Source organism: Emydura macquarii, unplaced genomic scaffold (assembly GCF_026122565.2).
Source record: "Emydura macquarii macquarii isolate MOO-44397 ecotype Brisbane River unplaced genomic scaffold, CSIRO-AGI_Emac_v2 contig_2897, whole genome shotgun sequence".
In the NCBI taxonomy this organism is placed as follows: domain Eukaryota; kingdom Metazoa; phylum Chordata; order Testudines; family Chelidae; genus Emydura; species Emydura macquarii.
In genome coordinates this window covers 17,540,407-17,560,054 of record NW_027133034.1, presented here as the reverse complement: position 1 = coordinate 17,560,054, position 19,648 = coordinate 17,540,407, and the positions used below count along the sequence as shown (strand labels likewise).

Sequence of the window (19,648 nt, the reverse complement as noted above, 5' to 3'; positions counted from 1 at the left end):
GGAATATCACAGTCTGGGGATTTCAGATCTACTCCACAGATCAGGTCTGCTAGTCATTTGAAATGATTAAGGGCTAAGAAATCATAACATTGCTTCAGTGGATAAACTGTTAAAGAACTATGATTATTGCTTTGTCAACAGCTTTCTAACTGATCTGCGTTCTTGTGCTCAGCAGTGATCCCTCAAGGCCAATGCTTTCAGTTTCAGTTTGGTGACTACAGAAGCTTTTCTTCTATTGGCAGCTTAGTCCTTTTCCATCATAGCAATATGTCACATTGCTCACAGGGAGGGATTTGCATGTTATTCTTCATCCCACCTAGAAATTATCACCTGGAATACTGATAAAACCACACAACACAAAGTTAAAGAAAGATGGCTAAGAATAAAAATTAGCAAAGTATTCTGCAGTCTCATGGTAATTTAAATTGTGTAATTTACATTTACAAATCAAATATATTTCAGCATGTAAGAGACATGTCAAAACCACCAAAGGTCCACTAAACATAAAGCTCACAAATGAGATGTTGATCTCAATGACCTCCTTTGAACATATAATCATTGTGGCATGAACAAAAAAATCTCTTTTAAATGTTGGGTAGATAATCTGAGAAGAATAATGACATGAAAAGACACAATGTCTTTTGGTTAGGATGGCATTTAGCTGAGCAGGAGGTTAGAGAACAGTAATTAATTGCTTAATTGTTTTGAAAGGACCTGCTCTAGAAAGTAAGACCTTTCAGTGACACTTTGTTTCAATGGTACATTAATTATAGATGAATTTCAATGGTACTCATTCACATTAATACCAGACAAATTTGTTGTGGCCATAGCTCTTTTAATAAATGCTTAAACTGAAAACACAGTTGCGTTGCTAATCTGTATATGGCTCAAAAGTTTATACTATAGTTACAGTGCCTTGTAGCCAAGGATTTCAATACCGTTACAAACATTAATGAATTCTCACATGGTGAAATTCATCCCAGTGGTGTGAGCCCACAGTATGTAATTAAAGAGAGGTAGATGAGAAAGAAAACCTGGATGGCTTACGTGGACTGTAACACAGTCTTCTTCTAGTTGTCTGATTCTTTTTTCCCTTTAAAATGACAGTTCACAGCATTTGGATGTAGATCTAATAAAATGTCTCCAAAGTTTGGTGTACTGCAGTTTGGGCCCATTTTCTAGATTTTACAGGTTGCCCTAAAAAGCGTACATTGCAAGTGGGAGTTAATCATGATGTTACCATGGAATTCCTAAGCCCTGGAGGATTTCTTAACTAACATATTAAGACTTAAGGGACATATCTACCTTTGGGCTTAGTGTACCTGTTGCTGCAGCTGAATAGGAAAGGTTTCCCTTACCTGGTGTCCTGATTTGGGGAGTGGGAGGGATTAGGTTTATTTTTGGCTCCCTAGATGACTCCTCAGTGAGGGGCAGCCCATTGATAATACAAGACATAGGACTAATGACTTGACACTCCAAAGACAAAGAGCCATCCAGCACCCAGGAGTTGACTGGAAAGGAAAGAAAGCTTCTGGAACCTTCTGAAGATAGGGATGGTAACAATAACACAGGAACTTCCTAATGCCAACTGGCAAGGGGGTACAGAGGGGTCACAGGAATCTCCCGAGTCTGATATGTACATTCTAGTTCACCAACAAGTGCCTTGAGCGTTCGCTAATAAAACCTGGTGTCACAATGGGCATCAATATAATCATAAAACATATGTACAGATCTTGTGTAAGGAGTTATGTATTTATGCTGAAAATTATGTTCTTAAAGTCTGTGTCTAGGGACAGGTCACCAGCAAAGGTGGAAAAACAGGTTTTCTGGCAGGCAAGAAATTTTTCTCTATCTGGCTGTATACATGCAAATTAAGTATTATATAGGTCACCGTGTTTCTCCTCTCACCAGTCTGAACCAAATGTTAATGAAGCATTGTGAAAACTTCAAAGAGAGAAAAGTAACAAGAAGAAGTAAACAGTGAACATAGGGGCTCCTATCTTGAGCTGCACATCAAAGATGCAAATCAAATTTCCCTGACCTCTTTCACCTAAGAAGTGAATGGACAGCAAGTTTGCTTAATGAAAGAGGGGTCTCACCCAAGCTTCACCGAAAACACTGGAGAGTACACTGGGTGAGATAAGTTTTTTGAGACTGGAAGGAAACTTGTCAGTTAAGTTTAGTCTCTAGAAAGGCTGCTATGATTTTGTTTTATATGTAACCATTTGTTTCCAATATTCTTACTCAGTATCAGCGGAATCTCTGTCTTTGAAAATAAGCTCATTCTTGTGTTCACGATAAATTTATTTCAGTGCTGATCCAGAGTTGAATCTTACAAGCTGCAGAGTACCGTTCCTTCGGGAACAGCAGGCCTGGTAATTCTGTGTGTGTTCAGTCAATAAGGGCTGGACACTATGAGGAATGCTCCAAGGAAGTGGGGACTGAGATGTGCCTTTATCTAATTTGTACAGAGACGGCAAGGCCTGTGGAGGCCTGGAAGGAGGTACTTGTGTTGCCAGCGACAGGTGATTTCAGGGAGCTGACCCACAGCAGGCACAGACATGATTTCCTTATGCTAAGAGCCAGTGGTGAGACGGTGCCTCACAATCCTGAGTATGCCTGGGGACTATCACGAGAACTGGGATGGGGGACATAGTCTTTCTGATTAATGGATACAGGCAAAGGGTCAGAGACAGGGCCCATGGAGGCAATGGTTCTTTTGGCGTTTGTAGACCCTGGCTCTTTTGTTGTTACGTTTTGATCCGGGAAATGAAAATGGACTCTTTCATGCTTCTTGTTTTCCATTATCTTGTTTTCTGTCACTCTTGGTGTTTTGCCAGGTGACCTGAAATGATTTTTTCCTTTTTTATCCAACTTCCACTCTGTTTACTCTCTAGATTTCTGCCACTACTTTGGTTTTGCTTTATTTTTATTTTTCCATGCCAGAGTCTATTTTTCCCCAATGGTATGGCATGGAATTCTGGGATTCTCCTCTACTACCATCCAACATTTCCAAGGGGATATTGGACTGGAGTCAAATGCAAGTCACTTGCTGAAAGGTGCCAGTGGCAAAGAATTGATGTAGGTGGGTGGAGTGAGACTGGCATCCAGTGCTGGGTTATGATAATTCATGCAACTTCAGGCTTTACACTTCTATGTTAGATAAATTCCCTTGTCTAATACAAGTTACCTATTGCCTTGGAATAGTTTCCCAGCATGACCTGAAGCCTTAGGAAGGATCCAATGTTCATAAATAGCCTCCCACTTTGAGACTGCCCCTCAGCTCAGGATGAAGACTTCAGTTTCAAGCCTCCTTTTAAAAGGGCTTTCCCTCCTCCCCCTTCTTCTGGCATGATGCCTCCTGGTTACTTAGGGTGAGGAAATTCTAATCCTAAGAGATGTCTGACCAGACCAGGCCAGAGAGAGAGTCACAGATGATACCATCACTTCCATTGGCTTCAGATAAATCTCAAATACTGCCAGGATGTTTGTGTCTTTTTTCCCTCCTCTAACCCCACAGGTGTTCTTATTTCTTCTTCTTCCTGTCCCTCTCCTTTTTCCTTCTGTCTAACAATAGTCTTGGCTGACTAAACCAGGATATATTTTTGCAACATTGATGTAAGCCTGTGACCAGAAAAAGGCAGCTAAAAGCAATGCCCTAAATAGCCTGATGCTGGTTTGCCAGATCTCAGACTGACAGATAAGACCATGTACCATGCCTGTGCTTCTCCAGCAGCAATGTTGCAAGTGAAAGTCAACACCAGGAGACAGGAGCTGCATTTTCTCTCTTTATTGTCCTTTTCTCTTCCCTTTTGCATGTGTTTGTCTTTTAGGATCTGACTTTAACAACAACATCAACAACTTAACTTCTCTTTTCCCCCAAAGGGCAATTATTACCATCTCTGATACCATCTAACTAAGAGACTGTCAACTAAAGGGGTTTTTCCTTCTAAAAGCTCTCAACAGCTCAAGAGAAAGGGAACAAGGGATGTTTTTAAAATGAATGCCTCATTTAACACTTGACATTTTAACGCTTTACCTGGTTTCCCTCCTTTTCTGCATCTTCAATAAAAGGTTAAAATGAAGTTTAATGGTATGTTTGCCATAGTACTAAACAGGCTGAGGTCTCTGTATACCAAATCCTAAACCTTGTTTAAAACTATTTAATGTTAACATGTTTGGCCCATATAGTCCATCTAAATTAATACAACAGACTGTGCCTTCTTGTGTGTTTGGAAAATACCTAGCATATTATGGGTGCTACTCAGTTTTCTTAGTCTCTACAATGGTTATAGCCATAAGGCATGCGTCCAGGAAAGTAGTGCCTTGGTGGTCTTAACATTTACATTGTGGGTACTGCCTTCTCAATTACAATAATAGTTCAACAGTAAATAAAGCAGTGCTGAATTGGCTGAGGTGCATGAAGGAAGACTAAACACAGGGAGACTAAAACAGTCTGTTGGAGTAGCCTTTACTTTCCTTGCAAGTTTCTCTTAGAAAGAGAATTGGGATTCACACAACAGCAAAAATAAAACTGACCTTTGTTTCACCACCTAGTTAACTAAATTCTGTCATGGTGCATACAGACTTCGCTTCCTTGAATACAATGGAGTTTCCCCTCCTTACTGTAGAGTTGGATTTGGCCACCATGCTCCTATTCCTTCTTATACTGAGGAAGCCATGGTGTTTCTTCAGACTATTTTAGCTCAGATGTCCAGCCTGAAGTTATGGTTTCCAGCTAGACCCAAACTTTTTATGATGGGCAGAGGAATAGAGTTACGGCCCACACACTTCTCCTTTCTCATTGATCAGTGCCTGTAAGCATGATGCTCTATTCTGGATGTTGGAAGACAACTATGGGATGAGGTGGGGAGTGTTCAGACCCAACAGAGCACAATCAAAGGGACCAGTGGAGGGTGGAATTTCATGGAAAAGGTATTTGATTCAGTGTGAGTGCACTTGCAGTCAGGCAGAGTCTTGTACACCCAGTCTTGAAGCCCAGAGATTGCTGTAAGGTGACAGAAGGGCCACCAAGACAATTTAGTGATGTAGTAACTGTTTTGCTATAACAAAGTTCTGAGGGGCCTGAAAAAGCAGCTGTGACTGAGAACTCCAGATCAGCAACTAATATGTCAGAGTTATTAGGAAAAAGTCAAAATAAGAGCTGCACCATTTGTCTTCTCCAGGCCACAGACTGTATGTAACCTGCATCTGATTACATGAAACTAATCCTGTTTACAGTATGCTATGTAGCTATTGATCAAGCAAGAGAGGTAAATGTGAGAGGTTCAGTGTTTGTCAGCGTATGTTTGCCTGTTTGTCAGAGTAGGATGTGCAGCATGTTGAAGACCATATCAATGACCTAATTCTGGCACTTCTCAATGGTGGGAAAAAAGGACCCGGGGGATGAAGTCCTGTAATTCTGAGGAGCAGCAGGTGACATGGGGAGCAGAGCACATATAAGAGAAATAGGGGTGAACATGTCCACTCAGATATTCAAATTAGTTGTAAAATGGAAAGAACGCCTTTTATTTTTGTTTTATTTTTTCCAATCTTTGCCCTGCTCTTTCTGTTTTTAATCTGGAACACCAAGCTGTAATTTGGTCCCTGCATATCAGAATTAGTGTGTTACTCTCTCCAAGTTCTGGGAAAAATCCAGGCATTGTGGCCCTGCATAACGCTTGTCCTCCAACAGTTTGGGGGGACCTAAACAAATAAAGGTGTATCTGGGTTTGTTTTAGTGTCTAATCCTATTCCTGGCACAGATAACCTTGAAAACGAGTCAGTGGAAAATTATGCAAATGGTCAGTAGGGCTGAAAGCTTGTCACTGATTTATTAGTCCTAAAGGTCACAGTTTATTTTCAGTTTTCTCTCAACCACAATGGATTCCAGACCAGCTATAAGGAGCAGTGCCCCCCAGACCACAAATAAGGGTATTAGGATTGCCTCGGACTCTCTACAAATACCTATAGCTGAGCCATTTTCTTTGCTGACCAGTATTTATAACCTCCAACTACCAACAGGCATTTCATTATAGAGAGAGGCAGCATGGTGTAGTGGACTATCAGCGCATAAGGGACTAATCCCAGCCTTGACACAGATTCCTTGTGCCTTTGTCCAGTCAGACAGGCAACCAAATTTGAACAAGTTGTCCACTGCAGCCAGCAACACTACTTGGATTCCCCAAAGTTGCATTTACCTTCCTTTGCCATGAACGTTCCTTTGACACTGCTGGAGAAATTGGTAACTTGTGTCATAAAAATATGTTCAATGGTTTAATTTTGGAAATATATCTCTGAATTTTCCTCAGTCCTTTTCAAGAAGATAAGAATGTGGGTCAGTGAGAAGAGAGTACATCTGAAGTTTCCGGCTCATTATGTAATTTGAGCCTACATCCCTTGCTCTCTGTAAATCCCCTAAGAAAATACGTTTTCCTCCTTTTTTTTTAAAACCTTGAAAATTCCTAGTGCTTTTCAAAGAAAAAAGCAGATTACTTCAGTTTTGCTTTGCATCAAACTGGACCCCTACTGAGAAGGATTGTTAAAATGGCAACCTACATAGAAAAAAATAGCCCAAATCACTGAATGGAGACACAAACACTGACAGGGGTTTCTAAAATTTGCTTTGAAAAGCCCCTTTTAAATGACACAGTATTCTTCTTTAGTATACATTTATTTTGCTACTCTAAGGCATTCTACCTAATTACTGAAATTTTCTTTTAACCATGATTTCCAAGGCAGTCTAGAAATTCATCTTAAATACTCTTAAGGTGTTAATGTGATCCATTGTATGAGTAACTGATGGACGAAATTCTCACTACACCCAGACAATCCTTGAAAGGATTGTATGAGATGAGGCAGCCTTTGTCAGGGCAACTAAGCCTTTCCTGAGCTTCCTTTGTGTTGCAAAGCAGCTGCTGCACAAAAGGAGGGAAAACACCCAAGCTCACCTGTGAAGACCCTGCGGTCTTAGATGAGCAGGCTTGGGCTAGGGGCTTTCCCAGGAAAAGTCCAGGGGCTGAGGCAGGAAGAAGGAACTGGCTGTGTGCTTGGCAGTGAAGAGTCCAAGAAAGACAGAGACTCAAGGCAGCAGCAGGAGCTTCTCTTAGTGACAGGCAGAAATGCCTTTCTGGATGTTTCTGCAAGAAGTAGTAGTCTGTGGTGAGCCTATGACCCCCTCTGTTCAAGGAAACAGGTCCTGTGAATGATTTGTAAATACAAAAATTACCCTTAAAATATACCTGACTGCATCACCAATTTCTCCACTAATGGGGAACTGACTTACAAGTCCCCAAAATCTGTGACTATTAGATAAACGGGGCAGCACCATTAAGGACTAGATTATTTATAGCTACTACATAGAAAGAAACCTTCATACCATATTGCCACAATCACAGTTCCCACATTTCCTTTGGGGCAGGGACTACTCCCTTCTGTGCTCTCAGTGGGGCATGCCACCACAAAGAGGGCACGGCTGTGCTGCATGGACTTTTGTGAGAAGCCCTACTGCAATGGATATACACCGCTGTTCTCAACAAGCACTAATGTGCTCCTAGCCTAGGGTAGATGCTATCAGCAACAGGTCAAAAGTTTCATTTCCCAATATAATCAGAACTGAAATCTCAAGATACTGGGCTTTGATATCAGCTGTATAATTTATGATGTCTCAGAGGAGTCTTAATATATCTCAACAGATTCTCTCACTCATACACCTACCCATCATCTGTCTTTTGGTCTAACACAATTCCTACACCTTCTCTCCATTCCTTGATAGGTTCCGGGTCCCTCCTTGTTTGCACTGTGGCTGGTCTCCCTCATCTCTCCCTTGCTCCTTTGAAATGCCTTCTTCAAAGCAAGTGTTCCACTACTGAGTGGGACAGATTCCATCTTGGAAAAGTCTTCTTTCATTACCATGTGGCAATCTGGAGAATATGTCTGTCAGCTTATTCATTCCTTTCTGTTTTATGAATAGTATTTATGATTGTAACCGTTGGTCTGGCTTAGAAGTTCCATTTTATAGCAGGAACAGACTGTCTGGAAAGCACATCTAGGAGCACATCTAGGATCCATCAACATTGAATAGTTTTACCCTGGAAGAACAGATGGACTACTGCAAGAAGAATCACTGACTTTTAGCAAACCTCTGCCCAGCAGTCAACAATGGGGGAGGATGGGCTGGAGCTTGGAAAATCCCCAGAAGAAGAACAGAAAAGATGTCAGAGCCAGCTTGTAAAAGAGAGATACTCTTTAAGCAAGGAGAGCCAGTCAATTGCCAGAAACAGAAGACACAGATAGAGGATTGGGGACAGAAGGAGTTTGCCTTCTCCCAAAGACATCCAGAAGTGACGAGGACTCAGGTGAGGGAGAAATTGCATTCATGCATTTGTTGTTCTGCATAGATCTGTAACTTGCTTAAGCTGTCTAAGACTAAAGTATGTGTGTTTAAGGAGTTCCTTTGCAAAGCCTGTGTCCCTTGTTTTGATTGTCATGTGGTCCATGAAGAGTTAAACTATAAACCAGAATGCCCATAAGAATGGCACTTCCTGAGGATGTACAAAGTAGCTGAAGAGGCTTGGAAGGTCTGAAAACTGGCTTTGGGGCCTCGGGCTATTGGACCGTGGAGTCCCTCATCCATGGAAGCATGTCAGATAAGAGATCTGCCCCTGGAAGAGCTCAATAGCTTGGAGCAGTGAGTGGATCCTTCCTAGATCCAGCTGGCTAGGATACATGTAGGATATAATATAAATATATATATAAATATAACAGATTGGCAACCATCCACTAGGGCCAGTCAGCCATGACTGTGACAACCAGTGTGTAAAGAAGTTTGACTTGAGTGTAATCTGTCTGCTTTACATGACGTACCCACAGTCATCATTATGCTTAATGCCATTATCACACAGAACTCCTTGCCTTTAATGAATATGCATTGGGTCCTCTGTAATGATAACATCCTGAATTAACACTCCAGGATTTTTTGAGATGGTGACAAATTCTCAGTCACTGAAGTCTGCTAAATGAGGACAAGGATTGCTTTCTTGAATAAGAAAACTACAGGGCATGACCAGTATGCTCCCATCGGGCTTGCAGCCTGCAGTACTACCCATCTTGCCTCACTAAACTCTCCCATTAAGTTCTCAATACATGTACTTAATGTACGATTGCCATCTATTTATACATGCCTGCTGGGCAAAATAAAATACTTGGCACTCAATGCACCATTCACTTTCCATGTATCATTCACTTTCCATGATGCATCGTGACTTTGTCCTCAGATTGTGATGGAACACACTTGTGCACTGATATAACACAACACTATATTGGTGCAACTTCATTACTATTGATATAACATCATGATACTGAAGGGCCTTGAAATAAGGTTGTCTTTTTAATTGCCCTGAGAGCTAATTGGACAGATACATATTTATAGATGGGTGGCAACTCTGTGCCCAAGTCAGATACCCCCAAGTTTGTCAAAGAATATCAATCCTCCAACTGAAATAAAAAGCTTGCCTCTTCAATTCTTATAATATTGTCATGGGTTGTTCATTTAGAGGGGCGAATTAGAGTTTTGGGTCTTTCATTCAAGGATAACTGTAAAGAAGTGGCTGAAACAATAGCAGAAGCACCCAAAACACACATGTATGAAATGCTTGAGTAGAAGCTGAACACTGTGATCCAAAGGGTTTCAAATAAAGTGGGCAGGGCTTTGATTGGTGGAACTGTTTTTATCTGTGTGTGTTTGAGAGAAGGAGCAGGGGAAGACACCAAAGTGACAAGAACACCAAGCAGACAGTAAAAGAAGTGCTGGTAATGTGATGTCGAGAGAAAGCTAAGAGGGGAATCTTTTTGGGCACAGAGTGCTGGCTGGAAAGGCAGATTTGGAACTGTGAGGAAAGGATGCCTCTCCTGTTGTTTCATTCTTACTGTATTCAGGGAAACAAAACTTTATGTATAATCTTTGTAAATAAAGAAGATTGCATCAAAGGAAGTAGCTGACTCTGTCACCAATTTCTTCTCAGGTTGAAAACAACCCACGGGGCCTTGAACTATGTCTAGCTGGCTTGGGTCAAAGAGGATAACAACATAAACAAAGCAAAAACCTACAAACCTTCCTGGAACTGGTTAGATGTTACCTCACCTGTCCCTCCACATCACTCCAAAAAGTAAAGACATTATACAGACCTTGTGCAATGCTTCTGTTTTGTGCTAGAGCCACTAACTCTTGTATCAATGTCTTTACTCTGGGGAATATATTTTGGAATTTGACACGATTCACCCATGGACCCAGGAATATGAAATTAGACCATTTGGAAATAGCCGTTTGATGACAAAGAACATATATAGTCAGAGTAAAATACCTTCCCTAAATGAATACCCATGAGTACCTCCTATCCCAATGCATCTAGCTATCTTTAAACACTGTCAGGCATAAGTATCCCTTATAATCCAACCCACACAAGGATTTTCCTGAACTTTTCTCTGGGTAATTCATGATCCTTTCACTTATTTTGTCCTTAGCCTTCCTATCTTCTTTAATACTTTTTGAGACTGCTGCACTTTTGCCATCCCCGAGACACAATGTAAGCAAATTTCAAATGATCTGGGTGGAACACAACTGAACTGGATCTGCTCCCCTAACTTTTCCTTCCTTCCTTCTGGAGTCAGAGTTTCCTTCCCAGCCGTCAAGTGGACTTTTTCCTCCTATTCCTAAATCAACCACTTTATTTATTACTATTCGGTAAGCACTGGCATTATATCTGATGCTATAATAAGTCACTCAGTGCTGTACACACAGTCCCGGCCTAGATGAGTTTCACCATTCTCCCATGTGAGACAACCCAGCCACAGTGTTTCATCCTGCTTCTATACCTCTGATTCACAGTTGTTCCATCAAAGCTTTTTGATGGGATCCAAACCCCAAGCTTTAATTTGCCCCTTTAAGTGACCAACTTGTGATTGAAGTTCCTTTAAGTTACCCAACTAGCTTGTGATATTTGAGCAGTTTGCCATTTAATATTGGTAATTCAGTACTTGGATTGATTATTCTGCTGATTCAAGTTCTGCAACAGATGCAAAAGTGTTTGCCCACCTCCTCCCTAAATGAACTCAATACATCATGACACATAAAGAATTGTTTGGCTAGTCCACAAGCAAAAAGTCTTCTAAATATACAGTATTGCTCTCAAGCCTGAAAGTTGCTTCACTTCTCATTGCAGGACTGTGTTAAAATATATTAAAATGGATAAAAACAAAACAAAAAACATAGCACAGAGGTGGATCTTGGCCTTGGCCAGGCATACATGGCAAGTCCAGACTCAGCCCAATATTCAGGAATCACAAGATCTGGCACCAAGCAAACAGGATTCTGTGAGGCTGGATCTTCAATACGTGTGCTATAAGAAGTAATCAATCATTGGAACAATTTACCAATGGTCGTAGCGGTTTCTTCCTCACAGACAATGTTTAAATCAAGATTGGATTTTTTTCTAAAAGATATGCTCTAGAATTTTTAAGGGAGGTGGTGGGAGTCCTCTTGCCTTTGTTATACAGGAGGTCAGACTAGATGATCACAATCTATGAACTTGGATATGTGAGGGACATAGGCATATTCCATTTTTAAAATGGAGTGCACAATATTGTTCAATTTATATCACCCACCCAAAGAAGGAGCAGATGCTCCAACCACCACGCAGAATAAACTGGAGCTCAGTCCCAGTCTGAGATTTGGATAAGCAGAATATGAGTGCTGAGAAGGACGAGGACCCTGGCTTTGATCCAGAAACTACAGCTTTGCCTGGCTGAACAAGCCCTGTATCACCAAAAGGGCTAGGGAAGAGATATGCCAATGCGGTCTGGGTTTTCTGTTCATGTGAGGAACCATGGTCCGGAAGAGCGCCAGCAGGAAAGAATCATGCTGGGGCTGGCAATGGGAGATTGCCAGACATCCATTATATAGAGACAAGTGTTTGTATTATAAACTGATAGGTTTGTTTTAGCTCTCTGTGCATGGTCCCAAAACTTACAGATAACTGGCAGCCTGACACCGACACCAATTTTGGCAAGGTGTCATGTAAAAAGATTTGCCAGAGTTTGATATGAACATTTAGATGGAACTTGAATGTAACAATACGATTGTTTTTATTTCTCTTTGAAGTTTAAGTAGAGAACACCTGTGAATGGTTGTAAATGGCCAATTACCTTGTGCTAATGTAACTAGTTATCTAGGAGATGATACTTCAGAGCCACACGCAATCATCTATTAATTGTTCAAGGAGTTATCTGCTGTCAAGAAGATATTGGTCAGCATGCATGGATCTAAAAAAGACTCTAGTGGACTGATCCTTTTTATCTCAAATCTGTCCAAGCTTGTCAGGAAAAGTTTGGATTGCAAGACTGGGATCCCAGTGCCAGTCTGGAATCACCCTGCTAATTCTCTTGGGAGAATTTGAACAAACTCTGCACATGGACTATTTAGTCTTCATTTCTCTGGACTGGATTTCTAACAAAGAAGCTCTAAACACAAGGACTGATGATGCCCAAGCTGTTTGGGTAATTTCAGAGACTGCAATTTAAAAACTTTGCAACTCAGTTATCATCTCTATTTTGAAACTTACCTAAGAGCTTTATTTTCATCTGTGTGTGTATACTGACCTTTTAACCATTATTCTCTTTCCTTTTTTAATGAATATTAGTTTACTTAATAAGTATTGGCTTTAAGCATGTGTTTAGGTAGGATCTGAGCTATTCACTGACCTGTTTGGGAATGTGTCGGATCCTTTGGGATTGGTAGAACATTTTTACATATGATGGATAAAGGTTTTCAGTAATCCCCATCCTATTTGACTTGGCTCTCTGGGTGCTAACCAAAGGGCTGGATAGCTTTAAAGAAATTGTGTTTTTGTCTACTGAATGACCAGTGAAGTCATCAGAAGCTATCTGTTGATGGCTTGGTATATCTTTTGGAAGAAAAACCACCAGTATTTAGGGCTTTGCCTGCCCCTTCTTTGCAGTTTGCCCTGTTTAAGATATCTCAGCATAGCTCTCCTGGAGGCCAGCATCACACCTTACTTTGGTTATTGGGTTCAGACTCAGCAAGTGTGAAGTTTACATGATGTAAAACTAAGGAACATATCCATGCAAACCCACAGGAGCCCAGTCACCAAACGTTGCAAAGATTAGGTTATTCCTCTGTGCAAGTCAGCATTTTAGAGGCATGATCCAACTTCCATTAAAGTCAGTGGAAAGATTATTTTTGTTTTTATTAGGAGCTGGAGCACGCCTTAGCAAAGACAAACACACACACACACATTGTTTAGGCTGAAATTTTCCATGCCTTAGGTTGAATTTCTTTCTTTAAAATATATATATTTCAGCCAAAAAAGCATTCAACCATTTGAGAGAATAATTCTAAGGAAAATATGTTGTTTTGTCCAGGCTCAAAGCTTTGGTGACCTTTTCTTTAAACAGTTTAGTGTGCCCATCTTTGGAGCGAGGACTTGAAATTTGGCAGGAGACCAGTCTGAATGTCTGGGATATGCCTTTTTACATCTGTGGATGTCCACTCAAGTTTGGCCAAGTTAGAAGACTTTGAAAACTTGTAGCTGATACGTGCTCAGAGACTTTAAATTTTAGCAGCTAAATTCCCCAAAGATTCCATCCACACTGACCGTGGTCCAGCCCAGGACTGAGCAGGACTTTCCCTGAAATTGCAGCTCTGGATTGCTGCTGGCTGTGCCAGGTCTAGGCATTTTAACTGAGAAGAAAAAGACAATGTCCTGTGCTCTCTGTCTTAGAGGCAGCAGAGTGACGTCGCACGTAGGAGCAGTGGAAAGAATAGGAGGCTCTAGTATAACATCACGGATAGCCCCGACACTGAAGACCAGCTTACTCACCTGCAGTGGTTCTGCAGTCCATTGTCGGGATATTGTTGGCCTGGGAGTTCATGAATAGCACCCTAGAAGGGAGAAGAAAGACTATAAGTACATCTTATTGACCTTGGACCTGGGTAGTTTTGGTTTTAATTTGGGAAAGGACCTGGGGTTCAGCTCCACTTCATTAAATCCCCGAGTGACCCCTTGTTTGTAGTTTATCCTCTAAATAAATTGTTCCTTGGTTTATTTTATTTTGAGTCATTTGGTATTTATCCACTTAACTACTCCAATGATAGATGTGGAAGGGGGACCTAGACCCTTACCTTTTTAATTGTTGGCGGTAAGGTTAGGTGTCTCCCATAGAATCCCGTTTTACTTTTCCAACAAGAGTGATAAATAATGAGAACATTATGGCGGTCATACAAAGTGATCTTCGTCAAACAAAACATGTTTTAAAATAGCCATATGCAAAGTAATACACCTAGGCACAAGGAATGTAGGCCATGTCTACAGAATGGGGGATTGTATCCTGGGAAGAAGTGATTCTGAAAAGGATTTAGGGGTTATGATGGATAAGCAAGTTAACATGAGCTTCCAGTGAGATGCTGTTCCAAAAAGGGCTAAAACAATACTTGGACTTATAAACAGGGGAGTATTGAGTAGAAATAACTTGTACGCAAATTAGCTCATTGGCCATTTAGAAAAAGAAGCTACAAATATTGTTTAAAGTGAGCTCTCCAAAAAAACATTAAGAAAGTACAGTAACTGGCTGGGTACATAACAGGAAGGGGGAAAATCCTGGTACTGTATAAAATCATAGTTTCATAAGAGATGTACCCTGGTAGGGATAATTTAGTTTCCATCAGGTAGTAGCATTAATCATGAAAGCTCTTGAGGAAGTATATTATTGAAGATGATCAAGTGCACAATTTCATAAAGCTGCACCTCAGAAGTCATTAATGACCACTACAAGAAGAGAGCACCAGGGAGAGATTTAAAAAAAAACAACCCCAAACAAAACCCTCTTATTAATTGAAAAATGTTGTGCTGTCAGCTTTATAAATTGAATTTCCCTGCATCGGTTGCATAGCCAGGTAATACCCAAATAGTTATAACTTGAGATCCAATCTTCTAGAATCCTGTTTACTTGGGGTTTGGAATTAATGAATTCTCATTGCTTTTGTGTGTGCATGCCTTGTTAAGTATTCTCTCCACAGGCAGAGGGGATATACACTTTCCTGCAAAAATCCAGCAAATCCCCTGAAGGATACTTTTCACCACTATTTTAACAGTGTCTCTTTAATGTGACAGATGCAGCTCGGAGCTTCTTTCATGTTGGCGTTTTATTTTTTCCTTCCTATCAAATAAGGTCTGATGAAATAAGATGAGAATCACAAACTGAATCTTTGAACCTGTGCTGATTAACTGTTTCAAAGCTTCCTCAAAGCACCTGGGGTTGGAGATTAAAATCTTCCTCTTCAGTTTTCTCCCAACTTCATACATCAATTCTTTCTGATTACTGTGTGCGTGCACATGCATGAGCAATTGTGCAATATAATTTGCCAGGTTCTTTCAAGGTAGATATTATTACTATGAACAACTGCAAAGTGCAATGATGCTACATTGTGCAGCAGTGCGTATGGAAAGTCCACATAACAACTCACACAATTTTAGGAATTAAACTGTCAAAGGACTAAGAAATATAAAAGTCTGCCGTCATCTTGTTTTCAATATAGCAACAGTAAAGAATCCCATGCATTTGTATAAGTGTTTCAAATATTTCTCTCTGACCAAGAGAGCCTGTTGACAGACTACAGATGCAGCATACCAACGCCTGCATGTATTCATGTATGCCCAGGCCAGCTTTAAAAATACATCTGCATAAGTCACTCCCACAGTTTACAAAAATATCTTTCCTCTTCTTTTGCATCCACATAGTTTTTCACTTAGAAGGGTTGTTTTCTAGACCATTCGACATCAAAGTAAGTAACTATCTTAGCAAGTCAGAGAAATTAGAAAGAAAACCAAAGTTGGAAATGAGATGCTTCTTTTGGAGAAGAAAACTGTGATGACATTTTAGATATTAAAACAATGGTGAGAATGTAAGCTGGGCCAGCCATATCCATGTATGAATAGACAGCTTGCTGTTGTAACAATGGCCTTACCTGTTCATGAACTATCTGAAGCAATGTAAAACATTTTGCATTTGGGGAAGGAACTTGGGCAAAAACAGGCTTTTCTGGTAATAATGTGAACCATTTAATGGATCTCTAACTAGAGATCAAGAGAAATTCCACAATTGAAATAATTGTTTCTCAAATTCAGTCATGAAGAATAGAAAAGTATATCAGTTTTCAGAGTGAATTGTTAATTACTTATATCACTATGAGAAGGACAAGATGATCTAACAGGTACCTTCCATCTCTAACTTTTATGGTTAGTTTTTGCTGTGCTGACAATATAACTCAGTGGTCCATAAGTCCAAATGAAGACACAGTTCCTGCCCCACAGAGCTTGCCTAAAAGACACAAACATACACACAGAAGATGATGAAGACTGACAATATTATATATATAAGTTAATAGGGTGGTGCTGATGTTCTATTGCTCCAGGCTAACCTTTGAAGGCCACACTCATGAACTGGGCTGTCAGGAGAGATGTGGACGTACCAAAGACTGGATGAAGTTTTTTATGGCAGAAAAGCTTGGTCCGGAAAGTAAACCTACAGCTACATTTAGGAGAAAACAGCATTAATGTCTTTTCCCCACTCCCAGTTTATTAGTGGTCTAGGTTACAAATTTGAGACAATATAAAGACTACGTCTATAAAAATAGGCAACAACACTTTCACCAGCCCAATTCATGTTACTCTAACTAGAAAAAAAGCAGAAAGAAAGACAGCAAAGGAAGAGGGGAGGGGAAAAGGGAAAAATAAAGTGCAAGGAAAGAGGAATGAAATAATACCTGCAGATAAACTCATTTAATTCAAAGCTGAAACAATCTATCCCCGAGATGTCCCCCACACACCCACAATCCCAGATTTAGTAGCAGCTAATTGACTAGAGCTGTGATGCATTAATTTCCACTTTCTTGTCCTATGTTACCTCATTTTATTTGTTGGCATGCTGCCCCCAATAATTTTTTTTTTTCTTGACCAAACGTGGCACCACAATCTGAAGTGACATGTTCTTTGGAGCTTACCCCCACTGGACTGTACAAGTCAGACTTTTACATAGTCAGTGTTGTGCAAAATTATTAATTAAAGCCTCTGTGGGAAATGGCTTCTTGCCTACACCAGCCATTTCACATTTATTTAAATAGAGCAGTGATAAAATCCAGAGACTGGTTAGGTTGGTAGCAAATAAGTCCTGCTGATAACTTAATGGATTTATCAAGTCACTGTTAGCATTGCTGAGACAAAGACACATTCAGATACCCCCCCACACTAGCAGAGTGTATACAGAAAATGTAGATTTATACAAAGAGTGAGGAAAGAAAGGAAGGGGGAAGAGGGTTGAGTGTTTTAAACCTTCCATTTAAACGATGTTGGATGGTGTACATTTGAATAGCAGCAATTTCAGTCACTTGCAGTTTATGACTTTGGAATTCAAGTGGATTCAGGCATATAATGGATTGCTACAAAAGTTATTGTGCATACTATACCTAAAGAGCTATAGCCTGTCAGTTTTATAAAGTAAGGCCATTTTGTCTACAGTATGCTCACAATACAAATAGCTCCATTTTTCTGCTTCCCATACCAGCTACCATATATAGGCTGTCTATTCTTTATGGCAGTTATGCCTTCCCTGAAACACCTGTGCCAAAGACTTCTTTACTACATTTGCTAGTGTAGTCTTCCATTTCAGAACCTAATCATTCCCGCCCTCTTCCCCTCACTTGGTTTGCCAAAATATGGGCTGGCTGAAACATGACACAGGAACCACAAGGTGTGTAGAATCAGAAGACGTCGATCTGATTTCAAAATACATTTTTTTCTAAACTGTCAAATAGAACAATGTGTACATTTTAAAAAGTTACCCTACACATCAATCAAGAATGCAGTGCTAGTTATAGGTAGCAGCACTAGCACTGTCAAAGTTTAGTTTAACATTCAGTAGATGAATAGATAATAATCCATGTGTACATAACTAAAGCATAGAAGTATATTCTGATGTTTTTTCTACACTTCCATTCATGAGTTCTAGGCCTGGAAGCAATTCTTAAAAGCATATTGTGACCTATTCCCTACTATTTCTTCCTTTTAATTTGTATATGGTTCTGAGAGGCTAATGAGGCCAACAAATTCCATTCTTGTAGGATGCTATCCAATAACTGCACGAGTTGGAAATTTCATTAGCCGGACTGATTGCTCTCTTGGGTCCCTGCTCATATTTAAGTTTCAGCTTGTACTGCAATACAAGTCAAGGTAGCATGCAATATATATTTTTCAAGAAGGACCATGCCATGCAAACCCAGACTAGATAGCATGATATATTGCCTGCTGCTGTTGCTGTTACCCAGGATTCCTCGATCCAGTAACTTTTAGTCTCTATCTGTCAGTATCAGGAAATAAATCAAAGGAAATTCAGTACCTCCACCTGCTATATGGCTGGCACAGACAAATCAAAATCAAGTGCTTTTAACTTTAAAGCTTTACTTCCAGTCCCCAGCAATTCCAATCAGAATTGCTTTCACCACGGTCTCCACTTATAAGTCTTACGCACATACAAAAACAATAGGTCATTAGAGTACCCCAAAACTTAATATTGCCTCCACAAGTCTGAGGCAGTCTTCGGGCAGTCTTTGGGTGATTCAGTCACAGATTTCCAGATGGCCGGTCATTCTGTCTGTGCCTGGAGAACCTTCCAAATGTGCCCATGAAGTGATCCATTGACTCAGGCTCACTTCCTCCCTCTTATACCCGCAGAGTTACAGAGACATGTCAACCAAGAAAAATATTACATAGCTGACCAAATAAATCAATCACTAGGCAGAAGCAGGAGTTACAGAGACATGTCACTAAAAAATAACTGTTAAGCAAGCAGTCTTAGCTGTTAGGCCAATAGCTAGATTTCCCCATATTGACAATATATATCCAGACTTCCTGTTTTTTCACAGACATCTGCCCCAGCATATTCACACAGAGAGAATGCACAGAGCCAGCCTCACTTCACACGTTCACTGTCTACCCCTTCCAGTTTGCCTAGCTATGCTCTGTTCCTACAAAGGCCTGAAAATGGCTAAAAGCAGCAAGCGGAATAATTGATAGTCCATCCTAATAATTGGCAGTGGCTTGGACATCTGGCTGGTTGCCAAAATGCCCCTGTACATTTCCACTTATTTAGTTTTAAATTATTTAACTCCCTAAATGGACCCAAATATGGTTAGTTTGTACATGAGGCTCCAAATGGTTTGTAATCCATAAGGTGGTATCAGTATACTAAATGTGCTACTAGTACCACAAATGCATGTGCTGTTGCTTGCTATCATCAATATCTTACCTGCTGATGAAACTTCCATCAGCACCATAGCTCCACGTAATAAACGTGATCACTACTATCACCATTTTAGTCCCACCGTACCTGCTGCAATTGCCACCAATTCCCTGTCTGACTTGAGAATGAAAAATCATCTGAAACCCAGAGAGTCATATAGTATGTACTATGCTATACTAATAATGTGCCTATGAAACTGGTATGCGTTTTAGTTTTTGTGGACCTTTACATTCCTGAGCACTGTCCTTCTATACAAAACTTAGCAGCCATTTTGTGCAGA

At 40.4% G+C, this 19,648-nt stretch overlaps 1 long non-coding RNA gene across 1 annotated transcript; it reads right to left on the bottom strand.

Moving 5' to 3' along the window:
- Window positions 1-243: 243 nt before the first annotated feature.
- Window positions 244-16,391, bottom strand: LOC137167230 (uncharacterized). The gene is made up of 3 exons (XR_010924060.1): window positions 16,290-16,391; window positions 13,896-13,957; window positions 244-330 (listed from the first exon to the last, which is right to left on the bottom strand). It is a non-coding gene; the product is annotated as an uncharacterized lncRNA (long non-coding RNA).
- Between the last annotated feature and the right edge of the window lie 3,257 nt (window positions 16,392-19,648).